General features: G+C 35.4%; 1 long non-coding RNA gene across 1 annotated transcript; it reads left to right on the top strand.

Moving 5' to 3' along the window:
• Window positions 1–8134: 8134 nt before the first annotated feature.
• Window positions 8135–11180, top strand: LOC129450421 (uncharacterized). Its single transcript, XR_008646336.2, has 4 exons — window positions 8135–8519; window positions 8852–8900; window positions 9249–9307; window positions 9652–11180. It is a non-coding gene; the product is annotated as an uncharacterized lncRNA (long non-coding RNA).
• The last annotated feature ends 2787 nt before the right edge of the window (window positions 11181–13967 follow it).

The raw sequence follows: 13967 nt of genomic DNA, 5'->3' as shown, positions 1-13967 counted from the left end.
GGAAAAATAAACTAACTTAATTAAGTAAAAGTGGATTCTGTGTATTTAGTTTTATTAAGGGCAAACAGATCATTGGCACACTTTCCTTTTAATTATGCACATGTTTGTCATTAAATCTGTTTATAAACAAAAAGCAAAATGTCAAAAGGATGAATGTTTTATGAACTCGCATAATAAAACTGCCCCAAGGTCACAGAGCCATCGGATTTTCACATGACTTGGCTAGTTTGAAACATACTCTGAACCAAACAAGAGATAGAAAAAGTCAATAGCTCAGCATGAAAACCATAAGAGCTATGGAGAGAGAGTGTGTGTGTGTGTGAGCAAAACTAGACAAATCTGAGAAAAACCTACCTTTGGGGCTGTCCTCATTTAAAGTGCAAATAGTGTCCCTTGATGACAAATGCTATTTGCCCACTATAGTCTGGTTGGAGAAATAAAGTAAAAAAAAATGATGCACTGAAATCAATGGTTCACGTGGTGTAAGCTATAGAGCGTATAGCTCAAATTAGAATTCAATTAGATCCTTTTACCCATCGCTCCATGTCCATTAAAATGATATCAAACATGAGGCAATAAGTAAGGGATAATCCATGGCTAGCCATGCATTAAAGGATTTTAATGCACGACGTAGAGGCGAAGAACCTAGGATACTAGAATGGCGCATCACATGGTTCTTTATAACATATACTATAAACAAAAATGCACATGCGTGGTTTCCGGAGAGAGAAATAATGGATAAGCAAACTTAAGAAGCTGCAGAGAAAAAATCCTACCTAAGTGCAGGATTTTAAACACGTCACATGTGTTTTCTGGATCTTTACGCCATCTGTGAATGCACGCGCAGATTCAGGAAAATCATTGGCATTGTGAAAAAAACAAGAATCAAATACATTTTTTTGTGTATTTTCCTTAAAGTCTGTGTAAAAAGGGCTTATGTTTTGATGCTACTTGATTAAGCCATGTTCTTTCAAAATGGAAACATTTAGTTTACCCAAAAGAGATAGCATTTTAAGTCAGTTTCATTAAAAATGATGCTTTTGTGTTTGAACAAGAAACCATGGCCCAGTTTCCCAAAACGTTCTTACCGCTAAGTAGTTCTTAACCTATTCCTTAATCTCTCTCTTAACGTTATGGCATGATTCCCGACACGTTCGTACACTAAGTATATCTTCTGTAAGTCACACTTTCGGAAGCCTGCTCCCTCTATGTGTCTTATAGCGTTTTCATCACATTACGTCAATAATTTATTTAGAAAGATTAAAGATTTGAATTGGTAATATATATATATATAATACAATTTATTTATTTAGTTTCATATTAGGGTATGTCTTATAACATATAACCTGTGTTTTTCTTTCTTTTTTTCTCTACTGTTTGTTTTAAAAATATGTGTTATACATGTTATACATATAATATGATTCATACTGTAAAAATAATTGACTTACCATTAAGAACAATAAAGATACATTACATAAATGCACACATATACATCTCAGTAGCCATTAAAACTTTCAATGTATATAAAGAATAAACGTATAATGTTACGTATAACATTATCCAATGGCCAGCAATACTGCATTAAACAGAAGTAACTGCAGCTGCTTGCCAATCAATTCTTGTAAAATACCTAACATTAGTTTATAAGTGTATTACATAATTTTTTAAAGTCATTAAACCCATGTCAAGACGCGGCACAAGTGGCACAACGGGATAAGTTGGGTGGATGATTAGCGAGGGATACCCGGTTCTTCTACCTGTATAACTGACAATTTGATAATTTAATTAGTAGTCTATATTTTACAGATAACTTAAACTATGTTAAAATAAATGTTACTGGAATAATTTAAGGAATGTTTCATTTGTATAGAACGTGTTTTTTTAACGTCGTAATGCACCTTCACGTGAAGTGGAAAATCGATCCCTGAGCAATCGATCCCAAATAATTCAGCACCTTCACTTGGGACAGCACCTTTGTCGAACTTAGAGGCAGCGTGTTAAGAAGCTTCCTAAGGGACACTTTGGGGAACACACTAGGAACATAAACAACTTTGGTAAGATATATCTTTTTGAGTCTTCTTAGGGTGCTAAGAGTGAGCGTTATCGGGGAACCGGGCCCCCTGTCATTTATACTACAGATAAATTAAACAAGAACATAATATGGCATGTCAATAGAAATCCAGCAAAAATATGGTTAATATACTTTTACTCCCAGAATAAAACATGGTTAATTTTCATAAGGGATTCATGTAAAGATGTGACATGATGGAAACTGCAACAAACCAGGAAATGTGACAGGAAAAGTCTGACAAATGTCAATTGAAGATGCTTCTTTTTAGATTTAAAATGCCAAAGAAGCACACACACACACACACACACACACACACACACACACACACACACACGTTATAAAGTTTATATTAGTTTATATTATATTTATATAACCCGGATACTGCAAAACAAAATTTTATATAAATATGTCTTTTAATAATATGACATTACATTTACAAATTATTAAACCACAGTGCGTGTCCGTGACATTTGAAAGTCTTGTCTTGATAATGACAACATAATAATGCCAAATGTTATGTTTCATTCAGAACGAACTTGCCTATGTACATTTTTGAATTTTTGAGAGAATAATGTTTATGTGTGGTTATTGCAAAAGCAAGAAATATATGAATTAATAAGTCACTGAAATAAGGCCACATATATAAACCGTATACCTGAACCTGTTTAAGGTTTTGCCAAAAGACTGAATGATTTGATAAATGGGTATAGGCCAATGAGAGTTTGGTTCAGAGAATCATTGTTTAGTGATTAAGCAATTCTGAATCTGTAAGTACTGAAAATATATGCAAATTAAACAGTTTTTATAAAATAAAATAATAAATGTCATGAATGTATCGTATTACTTTAAAAGGAAATAATGACCCAGATACAAAACAATGTTGTGTCGTTTACTCATTTACATGATGCATGATTAATTTGCATAATTTGGTTATTTCGTAGTTCGAGGCACCTGAGGACACGATTAAGACATTTTAAACATTAGAAAGATACACAAAATGAAAATATAGCTGCAAGCAGCGATACGGGGCCAAGCACCTTCAGCGCAATGAGCACCCAAAGCACAGCAAGAAACATACAGCGTATCAATCACCCAGGGCCAGGGCGCATTGAGCACCCAAAGTGCATCAAGAATACAAGGTGCAGCAAAGAACACAAAGCGTAGCAATCACAGAGTAGAACCACCGCAGTGCAGAGCAGCAACAGAAAACATGGCAAAAATAGGACATATGTGAACTACAGACAGGTTGAGAAGAATAGGTGAGAAAGAACAAAACTTTAATAGAACAAATTAACACTTGCCTCAGGCGGGTTTTAAACCCATGAACTCAGAATCTCTTTGCATGTGACTTACTAGATGCGCCACTCAGTTGACACAGTTCATGGGGCAGCAGAATAGAGCTTACAGAGATGCAAGCATTGACATATGCCAATCACCAAAGATGCAGATATGACACCGCAGAGCAGAAATAACAGCAATACAATGTATATGAGAATCAAAAAGCTCAAGTGAGATTAAAGACATGAAGAACATTCTGTAAAGTAACGCTATAAAATGTAATATACAGTAATTAACTATGACAAATAGACAACGTCACAGGCACGGTCAACTTTACAGAGGTATTTCTCAAAAAAAATTCCTAGGTGCCAGAAAAATCTGTTCAGTCATTTCTGTGCAGATGGCTCCTAACATTATACTAGCAGAAGCTGGCATAAAATAAACAAAATTTGTAAAAGGAGTAGTGAAAAAATCATTTACCATATGCCTTACAATAACACATGAAAAGAATGATGGAAAATGACAAATGAGGTATCGTTGCAATCGGCATAAACCAGTGATATACACATCGACAGATGCGGCACGAGGCAAGGAATTTGTAGACACAAAGATCATAATTTTCTGACAAACAGTTCAGTAGTTATGGGCAAAAAGAGCATTTTTTCATATCTCATGACCCATAGGTGGTACTGTCACCAAATTAGGCATGGACCCCCAGTTCATGGTCCACGTGAAGTCTATTAAATTTCATTTCGATTGATCAAAGAATGACTGAGATACAGCTTCAAAACCATTTTTGCATCAACCTCTTTAAGTTCACGCATTTATTATTTTTGAATAAAGATAAATATCAAAATTCTGTTCAGTCATTTCTAAGCAGGTCACTCAAAAGATCACCTGTGCCAAATTTCATAACAATTGAACCAAATTTAAAGGAGGAGTAGCGAAAAAACAAAATACTGTACATTTCAAAATGGCCCCTACTGTAATGGGTAAAGTCTTACTGTAAGGTATTAAAAACTATAAGCGTGATGAGAGCAATCAGGTGTACTAAGCAGAATTTTCATAGATCAAATGGATCTGCAGTTATAACCATTTGAACATTGAATTTTTGCACTGCTGGTGGCGCTATAGAGTTACTGCTTGAGACCCCGTTTTTGGCCACATGACTATCACTACAACTGTGCCAAATTTCATTATTTTCCTACATACGGTTCATAGGGCTGCCATAGACACCAATGGCTAAGAAGAAGAAGAAAGTACAATTCCAATAGGTGCCTCAGCACCTTCGGTGCTTGGCCCCTAAATAATAACTGCAATGATTTAATCATTATCACAACTAGTAAAGCATTCATTTCAGTCTTAACCACTTATTTTACTCTGCTATAATAAATTTGTTCCACTACCTGATTCATGATCTAAGTTTACAAGAGTGTTGTTCAACAACAATATTCATTGCAGCAATTCAGTCATAGCAGTAAAACTGCTGTTGTTTGTCAAAATTGTCTTTTAACTTTATTTGCTGGTTCATACTGTATGTCTTTGATAGTTTCAGTAAGACAAATGCCAGCCCCAGGGCCTGAAGTTAACTTTTTTGACAACCTGCCACAGTTTTTTTTTTTTTTTTTGCCTGAATAGTGAATAATAACACTGTCTTTATTGTATGAATTAAATAAAATAATTTTTTAGATCTATAAAAGTGATTTTGTCTTTGTCTTAGGTTGTTTGATTAACATTAATGACACAGACTTAAATATGTTAATGGAGGTTACTGTCTCTTTAAGACAAAATAAGCACAAACTGGCTTTTGACTCTCTATACAAAGACATAAAGAAATGTTTTTATTAGAAAAAGAATACTGTGAAGATAATTTTGTTTATATGTACCCTGTCAAGAACAGAAAGATTTTAATGCGGGTCGGTACAATATTTATTTTTTATTTTTTTGCGGTCCGAGTTGCGGGCGGGTTAGTTGAAAACGTCGGTCGGGTGCGGGTTGTTTATACACTGATTCGCACTGGCTACCTGGAAATGTGGCCGGAAGATTAACAGTGTTACCCGCCAATTTCTAAATTCACCCACCTTTTGCTCGTGGTCGGGTGTTAATTTCAGGCCCTGGCCAGCCGTCTCCACTGTTTTCTTATACCAATCTAGACCACTTGGCTATTGCTGTTTATATCAATCTGAAGATATCAATATGTAAAAAATTTAGGGAGCACCAAGGAGTAAAGAAAAGAAGTCATCATCTTTGAGCATTTGATCTGGTTTTCAGGTGCCTCAAAATACCCAAATTGTGCATGCAAAAATGTAGCAAAAACTTAAAAAAAGCAAAACATGCAAACTTAAAAAAAATTTGAGAACAAAATCATAATGCAAATCATTTTTTAAAGAAGGAACAATGTCACGTTGCATTTTTTTTTACCAAGACCAGTGTCACATAGCCTTTTTTATTTAAACCTAAACAAGCCATAACATTGATATACTAGTAATATTCATATCACGACCTCAGTTTCAGCAGAATATTGTTTTATATCTGGCGTCAAACAGCTCATTTTATACCCGAGTCCTAATTTGTTGATAAAATGTGGAAAAATGAAATTTCCAGTGTTTTATTTTAATCTTTTAAAGACACCTGACAGAATTCTAGTTTTAGGGAAATGACATATAATCTTAACATTTAATTTGTTCATCTTCAAATCAATTTAAATACTTACCGCTCTGTGACAGTCACCTATAGACAATCTTAATCTTTTCAGTTGTTCTTGTCCTACATTTATTGCTTTTGAAAATAACAGGTGAGCATTTTTATAGTCTTCCTTTCAGACCAAATGGACAGTTAAGCTTTTAACACCATAGTTTCCTCAAAACTCATCCTCCTGTTTTTAACGAAAGGTCAAAAACATTTGGCACAATTGTCATCAGCTTGATTACAGATGTTGATAAATTTGCCAATAGGAGAACAATTATTATCTAATCTAATGTTTGGTCCGTAGCTTTTGTTCTGAGTGATCATTTTCATTTATGTTTTTTAAAGTTAGCATTCATTTGCATACATTTCTAACAAATGTAAAGTTGGTGTTAACATATAAAGTGTGTTTTAAGAGAGTGTTTACTGACTCGCCCTTCACAGAAGAGATGAAGATTGTCGTGTTTGCTCTTCTCCTCTCAGCTCATTGTGAGCTGACAACAGCTCTGAAAAGAAAACACTTTTATTTTAGAAATGCCACGACATGGACACGAGCTCAAAGTCACTGCAAAGCCTACTATGTTGACCTGTCCAGTGTTGACAGCTGGGAAGAAATTACAGCATTGAACACTGCAAGTGGGGTTAGTGGTTCATACCCAGAAAGCTGGATTGGTCTACGACGGATCTCAAACATTTGGCAGTGGAGTGATGGAGGCAATAACAGTTTTATCACTTGGGGAGAATACCAACCAAACGATCCAAACCAAGACATCTGCGCTCGAGTTCAAAACGGCAATTTGTATGACTTTTCATGTAGTAATCCATTCCCTTACTTCTGCTACAAGTGGGACACTGAACTGATTGTGGTTAAAGAGAATAAGAGCTGGGAGGACGCGTTACAATACTGCAGGACTCATCACACTGATCTGGCCAGTCTGCCAAGAAATTTACATCTCATCCAAGCCAAACAAACCATTGGTAATACATCAACTGTATGGACAGGTCTACGATTCATGGCAGGTTCATGGTTTTGGTTAAATTATGAGGATCTGGGATATCTTAGTCTCCAGCTGCCAGCCTGCCCTGCCAATTACACTTACTGTGGATCTCTAAACCTAAAAACTAAGCGCTGGGAGAACAGAAACTGTATGGAGAAACTTAACTTTGTGTGCTATTAGAGAGGAAGGTAGGAAAAGGTATCAAGTATCATAGATTTATGTTTAAATGTTCCTTAGACTATAGACCTTTTGCGAGTAGATGTCACAGCCGGTTTCGTAAACGGCGCTTGTTTTTATTAGCAAGTTAAAGCATGCACACCGCAGACGTGAGCAGCGCGACCTCGCGTGACATGAGTGTCGCTGAAGCAGCAGTGCTGCGATCATTTCGGCGTCGGATTTAATAATTTACCATGTGCTATAATTGTGTATTGTGTCTATATCTGTCATTACATTGACCAGAACAGCACGAAAACACTGTGGATTAAACAAATCACAGTTATATAAATTACACTGACCGTCAAAAAGCGTCTTGAAGAGGTTTTGCTCAAAATTGCATGTAAAATAAAGTAATGTGAACTTGAGATTTTTATACTGTTATTAAACTGCACAGTATGCGCTGCAAACGCAGCCGGTGTGAAAGCACAATGGACACGTGCGGCAAACGCTCTCCTCACTCGCTACTCATGCTTGTGGTGTGAAACCGCCGTTACGTCACTTCAAGCTGCGTGCGCAATGTGGTGGCAGAAAAACAGTGGAAAGGAATTACACACAAGTTAAACAAACAAGACTCACTAGTAAATGTCTTGTTGTGCTGTCGAGAATAGGAATGCCAAAAAGATGGCTTTCGTTTTTATAGAATACCATCGTCGAAGATACCATTTGAAGTAGGTGTTTATGGTTGCAATAAGCCCTTAAACGGACAGACTGGAGTGATGAAATCATCTGAAAATCTTTTAATAATTAGAATAGAAAATAATTACAGAAGTGTTCCGTCGAAGTCGAAGTTTCTTTTAGCGTTTTCATCACTTTACGTTTATAATTTATTTAGAAAGATTTTAGATTTTAATAGGAAGAACAATAGATATCCATTACATACACTCAAAAAAATGATTCCTGGCAATATTAGCTTTTAAGTATTTGGATCATTTAGATTTTATTTAAATACTCGGTTTTTAAAATATATGTAATCCGATTTATTAGAATATATATAAATCTGTTCAATTTAAAAAGTATTAGATTTAATCAGTTAAAATGTATGAATATGAATTAAATAAATCTAGCCGTGAAACAAACCAGATAAATTCTATGAGATTGGTTTACATACAAATTTCAGGAAACTGACTTTAGTAGAAGCGGAAATGACGTCTATTCACACTCCAGTCAGGAGGTGGCGCCAAAATCAAAAATAGACGCTACAGCACATGGACTTCGCCATTTTGCATTGGACTGGATCGTCATCTCACTAGTCTACAATCGCCAAATTGTAGGTGAGTAAAGTTAACAAGTTTGATGTGATTATCTAAAATATAATTGTCTGTTGTTTAATTACATGTGTGACGCGTTGCATGTTTCAGAGTAAAATACACCTCACTACAAAGACGGTCTGTTGGAAGTTACCCTGCAATGTCTGTTGCTTTTATTGATTAATTTTTGTGGTTTAATGTTTGAAACCTAAGAAATAAATAAAGTCATAGGCTACTGTAGGCTTATCAGAATAAAATAATCATAATCTCTGTGACTTTATTAACAAAAGAATGTTACAATTATACTATGTTGTTGAGTGCATTGTGTGTCTAACTAAAACTTTTTTTTTTTACAGATACAGCATCATTTCATCGTCTATATGGTGGGACAACCTGCTAGACAGGGTATGTAAGTTATGCTACAAAGATATTGATTTCTGATGCAAAGCTGGATTTTCATCATTCCAGTGTCAAATGATCATTTAGAAATCATTTTAATATGATGATTTATTGTCAATATTGGAAACAGGTGGGGTTTTTTTCAATAAATGCAGTTATGATAAGCATAAGAGGCTTATTTCCAAACATTTCACCGGTAGTGTACACACATGCTGGGACACAATATTTCTGAAACAGAAAAATACATACCCTTCGTCTCACAAAATCTTTATCTGTCTCTATAAAAACTATTATCTACATAAAATATTGTTAAAGAAAATCATTAAATAATGTGGGTTTTTTGTCTTGTTCTAGTTGAAGACATCTGTATCTACCTCAAAGAAGGCATGGAGAGACACATTAAAGAATATGTGGTAAGTGTATGTCAACCTACTCTATTTTTATATCTATTTATTTATATATATGTATGTATGTGTGTGTGTGTGTGTGTGTGTGTGTGTGTGTGTGTGTGTGTGTGTGTGTGTGTGTGTGTGTGTGTGTGTGTATAAATATCTTATGGATAACTAGATGATTAAACAAGGTGATTATCTGTTTTCAGGTCTTTTGATGGTTTTGTGACTAATGTTCTATTATTTTACACATTTGAATCAGTCTACATATTTTAAATATCAGAGTTTGTAAAACAATTTGCCTGCACATTTTTGAAAATTTCACTTTGACTGCTATTGGGACTGATTTTGTTGTTGTTCTTCTCCAGAATTGTGAAATTGGTGAGTTGGGGATTGCACAGACAGTGGAAGTTTTGCAAAACCTACTTGGTGTCAGACATGGGTGTGAAATTACTTTTTGGACTCATTTATGCACTTAAACTGAACTACCAGAAGAACATCAGGTGCACCTTTGACCTTTCAAAAAATCCTAATGGAACTGGACTTGATACAACCAAGCAATCACTGAAAGATGCTTCAGTGAATACCTGACAGACACGCTGATGCATCCCCCTCAAAGTGGGTACATTTTTGTACATTTACAAGTGAACTTTTTAACATTAAAGGAATATTGCACTTTCATTAAACAAAAATCCTGATAATTTACTGTCTGTCATCGAAAATGCTTGTCTTTTTTTGTTCAGTCGAGAAGAAATTGTTTTTTTTGAGAAAAACATTCCAGGATTTTTCTTAATTTAATAGACCTTATTGGACCTCAACAGTTAAGTTTCAAAGCAGCTTTAAAGGGCTCTAAATGATCCCAATCGAGGCATAAGGGTTTTATCTATTCAAAAGATTATCATTTTTGGCAAGAAAACTTTTAAAACGCAACAACTTGTCTTGCATTATCCATGTGATACACAGTGTGACATTGTGTACTACGTAATAACGTTGAAGTTTACACATCACAAATGTGAAACGCACATTTGTGGACCATTTTAAATAATAAACGGACCCAAAGACATTAAGTAGTATCATTTCGCATACAACAACATCTGAACGCTCCTCTTTCTCCTCGCTTGTAAATGCTGGAGCGGTAGTTTCAATTATGTCATGCTAGCGTGTCACACAGCTAGTGAAAATTTGTTGTGAGTTAAAAGTCCTCTTTTATTTTTATTTTTGAAAATGACAATCATTTAGCTAGATAAGACCCTTATGCCTTATTCGGTATAATTTAGAGCCCTTTTAAATCTGCATTGAAACTGTAAACTTGAGGTCAAATAGTCTTAAATTGAGAAAAATCCTGGAATCTTTAACTCAAACTTTATTTCTTCTTGACTGAACAAAGTAAAACATAAACATATGGGGTTAGAAAATTATCGGGATTTTTGTTTTATTAAATTAGAATATTGCTTTAACAATTTTAAAAGTTGAAAAGTTTTTGAAAAATGTAATTGATGTATATCTAACATGTAATTAGAGATGCATGAAAATTGTTAATGGCACACAGCCACTCAAAACACTAAGCAATGTGCCATTTTTTACATTTTAAACTATTATTACATCATGTCACAGATTTCTGAAAATGTTAAAGTAATGTTGTTGTCCCTGATTTATGTCTACCTCGAGTTTTACAGGGTTTTTTGTATTTCTGCAGCCTGTTTGCTCAAAATGTTTGCACTTATTTGTGGATTGAGGTTGATTGTGGCTGAAATGTCTGAAACACACTTATTTATTTAATTTTTGCACACATTACGAGGTGTATAAGCCATGGCTGTCATGCTAGTTGTTAGCTGCTCTTTTTTGCTGCCTTATGAGTAATGCCTTGAAGTATTAAATAAATTGATAAAATGTAAAACCAAGTGGTCTGGCTCTTCTTTTATTTTTTGTGGTTTTTTTGTTATAGCATATTGTGATTTAGGAGGGTGAATGGGGGAGGAATATATAAATGGTTTATTAGTAAGATATCTAAATGTAATGCATTTTAAGTGAATTGGGTTTATTAATAAAGAATACATAATCCATTTTTTTAATGCATTTAAAACACATTGGATTAAGTAAAACTATTACATAAATTTTATTGGTTTCATTTACATATATCTAAAAAATATCTATCGTATAAAGTTTATTTGTTTTTTTTAGATTAGAAGTATGTAATCCAAATGGATGGAAATTCTACATGTAATCAAAATACATAAATCTTATGAATTAGGCCTAAATATTTTTTTGAGTGTACATGCACAAATATTAGTAGCCAAGTCATTTAAACTTTTAATTTATGTAAAAAAAATAAACGTAACGTGATGAAAACGCTGTAAGAAACATTACACTAAAGGTAAACATAGGGGAATCAGACTTCGAAAGAACACCGGATCCATAAAAATCACAGTTTAATGCTAAAACCCTTCACACCACTACTGCAGAGCATTCACTATCTGCCACCAGTTGGGCTCCGCCCACAAAAAACATAATCTCTGTTTGCAAACACGCAAATGGTCTATAAAGGGGTAAACAAGAAATAGTTCTTTAAAGAACCCTGTACTCCGTGGTTCTTGGGGGAACCAATATTAGTTATTGTATGGCACTGAATAACCCTTTATAGCATCTTTACTTTAAACTTTGTAGATTATGTTATGCATTCATACTCTGAAAACTATAATCACTGCACAGTCAATCAGTGCATTACAAACACTAAATATCCACACAGTCATGTGACTCACAAGGGTGGTTGGCGGGCAAGAAAGTGGCAATTTCATTGGTCTCTCCATAGCAAGGCAACATACAGTTGTGTTCAAAATTATTCAACCCCCAATGCTGTTAAGGGTTTTAGGGAATTTAGTGTACATTTGTAATTGTATTCAGAATGAAATCCTACAATGACTTCTTAAAGAACCATATGCAACTAAAATTACATCAATTGGTTTTGTAATATAGTAGTAAATGTTTCTTTTGTGAATACTTCATTGACACAATTATTCAACCCCTTAAAGAACTACCACTCTGAAGAACAGAGGTTCATTGAAGTGTTTTCAATCAGGTATTGAAAACACCTATGGATGTCAGGGAACAGCAATAAAGCCTAATAAGCACCAATTAGGCAGCTTTAAAATGACTGTGATACTCAACTCCTTCTAAACATTTACTGGTGTGGTTACAAACATGGTGAAGTCAAAAGAATGGTCCAGGAAGACAAGAGAAGAGGTGATTAATCTTCACAGGAAGGGCAATGGCTATAAGAAGATTGCAAAGATGTTAAACATACCAAGAGACACCATAGGAAGCATCATTCGCAAATTCAAGGCAAAGGGCACTGTTGAAACGCTTCCTGGTCGTGGCAGAAAAAAGATGCTAACTGCGACTGCTGTGCGCTATCTGAAGCGTAGAGTGGAAAAAAGTCCCCGTGTGACTGCTGAGGAACTGAGAAAAGATTTGTCAGATGTGGGTACTGAAGTTTCTGCTCAGACAATACGGCGCACCCTGCGTACTGAAGGCCTCCATGCCAGAACTCCCAGGCGCACCCCCTTGCTGTCTCCAAAGAATAAGAAGAGTCGACTGCAGTATGCCAAAAGTCATGTGGACAAACCACAGAAGTTTTGGGATAGTGTTCTGTGGAAAATTAGAACTGTTTGGGCCCATGGATCAACGCTATGTTTGGAGGAGGAAAAACAAGGCCTATGAAGAAAAGAACACCTTGCCTACTGTGAAGCATGGTGGGGGGTCAATTATGCTTTGGGGCTGTTTTGCTTCTGCAGGTACAGGGAAACTTCAGCATGTGCAAGGTACCATGAATTCTCCTCAGTACCAGGAGATATTGGATGACAATGTGTTGCAGTCCGTCACAAACCTGAGGCTTGGGAGACGTTGGACCTTTCAACAGGACAATGATCCCAAGCATACCTCCAAATCCACTAGAGCATGGTTGCAGGAAAAAGGCTGGAACATTTTGAAGTGGCCATCGCAGTCACCAGACTTAAATCCGATTGAGAACCTCTGGTGGGACTTAAAGAAAGCAGTTGCAGTGCGCAAGCCTAAGAATGTGACTGAACTGGAGGCTTTTGCTCATGATGAATGGGCGAAGATACCCGTAGATCGCTGCAAGACACTTGTGTCAAGCTATGCTTCACGTTTAAAAGCTGTTTTAACTGTAAAAGGATGTTGTACTAAGTACTACTAAGATTGAATGTCACTTGGGGGTTGAATAAAACTGAAAATGATGTGAGCACAGAAAAGACATTTGTGGTTATTTCATTATAAATGTTATGTTATATTTGTCTGACCTACACATGCCTCTTTGATGTAATTGTAAGCAGGATGACTGAATGATCAAAATCAATGTCAAACCGGCCAAAACAATCAATTTCAGTTGGGGTTGAATAATTTTGAACACAACTGTAAGCCAGTCAATTTTCTCATGAAGTGGTCACTGTAAATATGAATGTATAATAATGACTGCCTGCCACTAGGACAGAGGTACATACGATTATATCCCAAAAATCACAAATTCCTCTTTTATGGGTCGACATTCTGTAAAAGCATAGCCCTGGATTGTCTTCTCGTCGTTTAGTGCATTTTATTGCACAATTCAGTATTTTAAGATAAACTAAACAAATCACTCACTTCTTAACATGTGGTCAATGAAAGATTA

Source organism: Misgurnus anguillicaudatus, unplaced genomic scaffold (genome assembly GCF_027580225.2).
Source record: "Misgurnus anguillicaudatus unplaced genomic scaffold, ASM2758022v2 HiC_scaffold_29, whole genome shotgun sequence".
Lineage (NCBI taxonomy): Eukaryota > Metazoa > Chordata > Actinopteri > Cypriniformes > Cobitidae > Misgurnus > Misgurnus anguillicaudatus.
The sequence above is the reverse complement of the archived record's forward strand: the minus strand, read 5'-3'. Positions and strand labels throughout refer to the sequence as shown.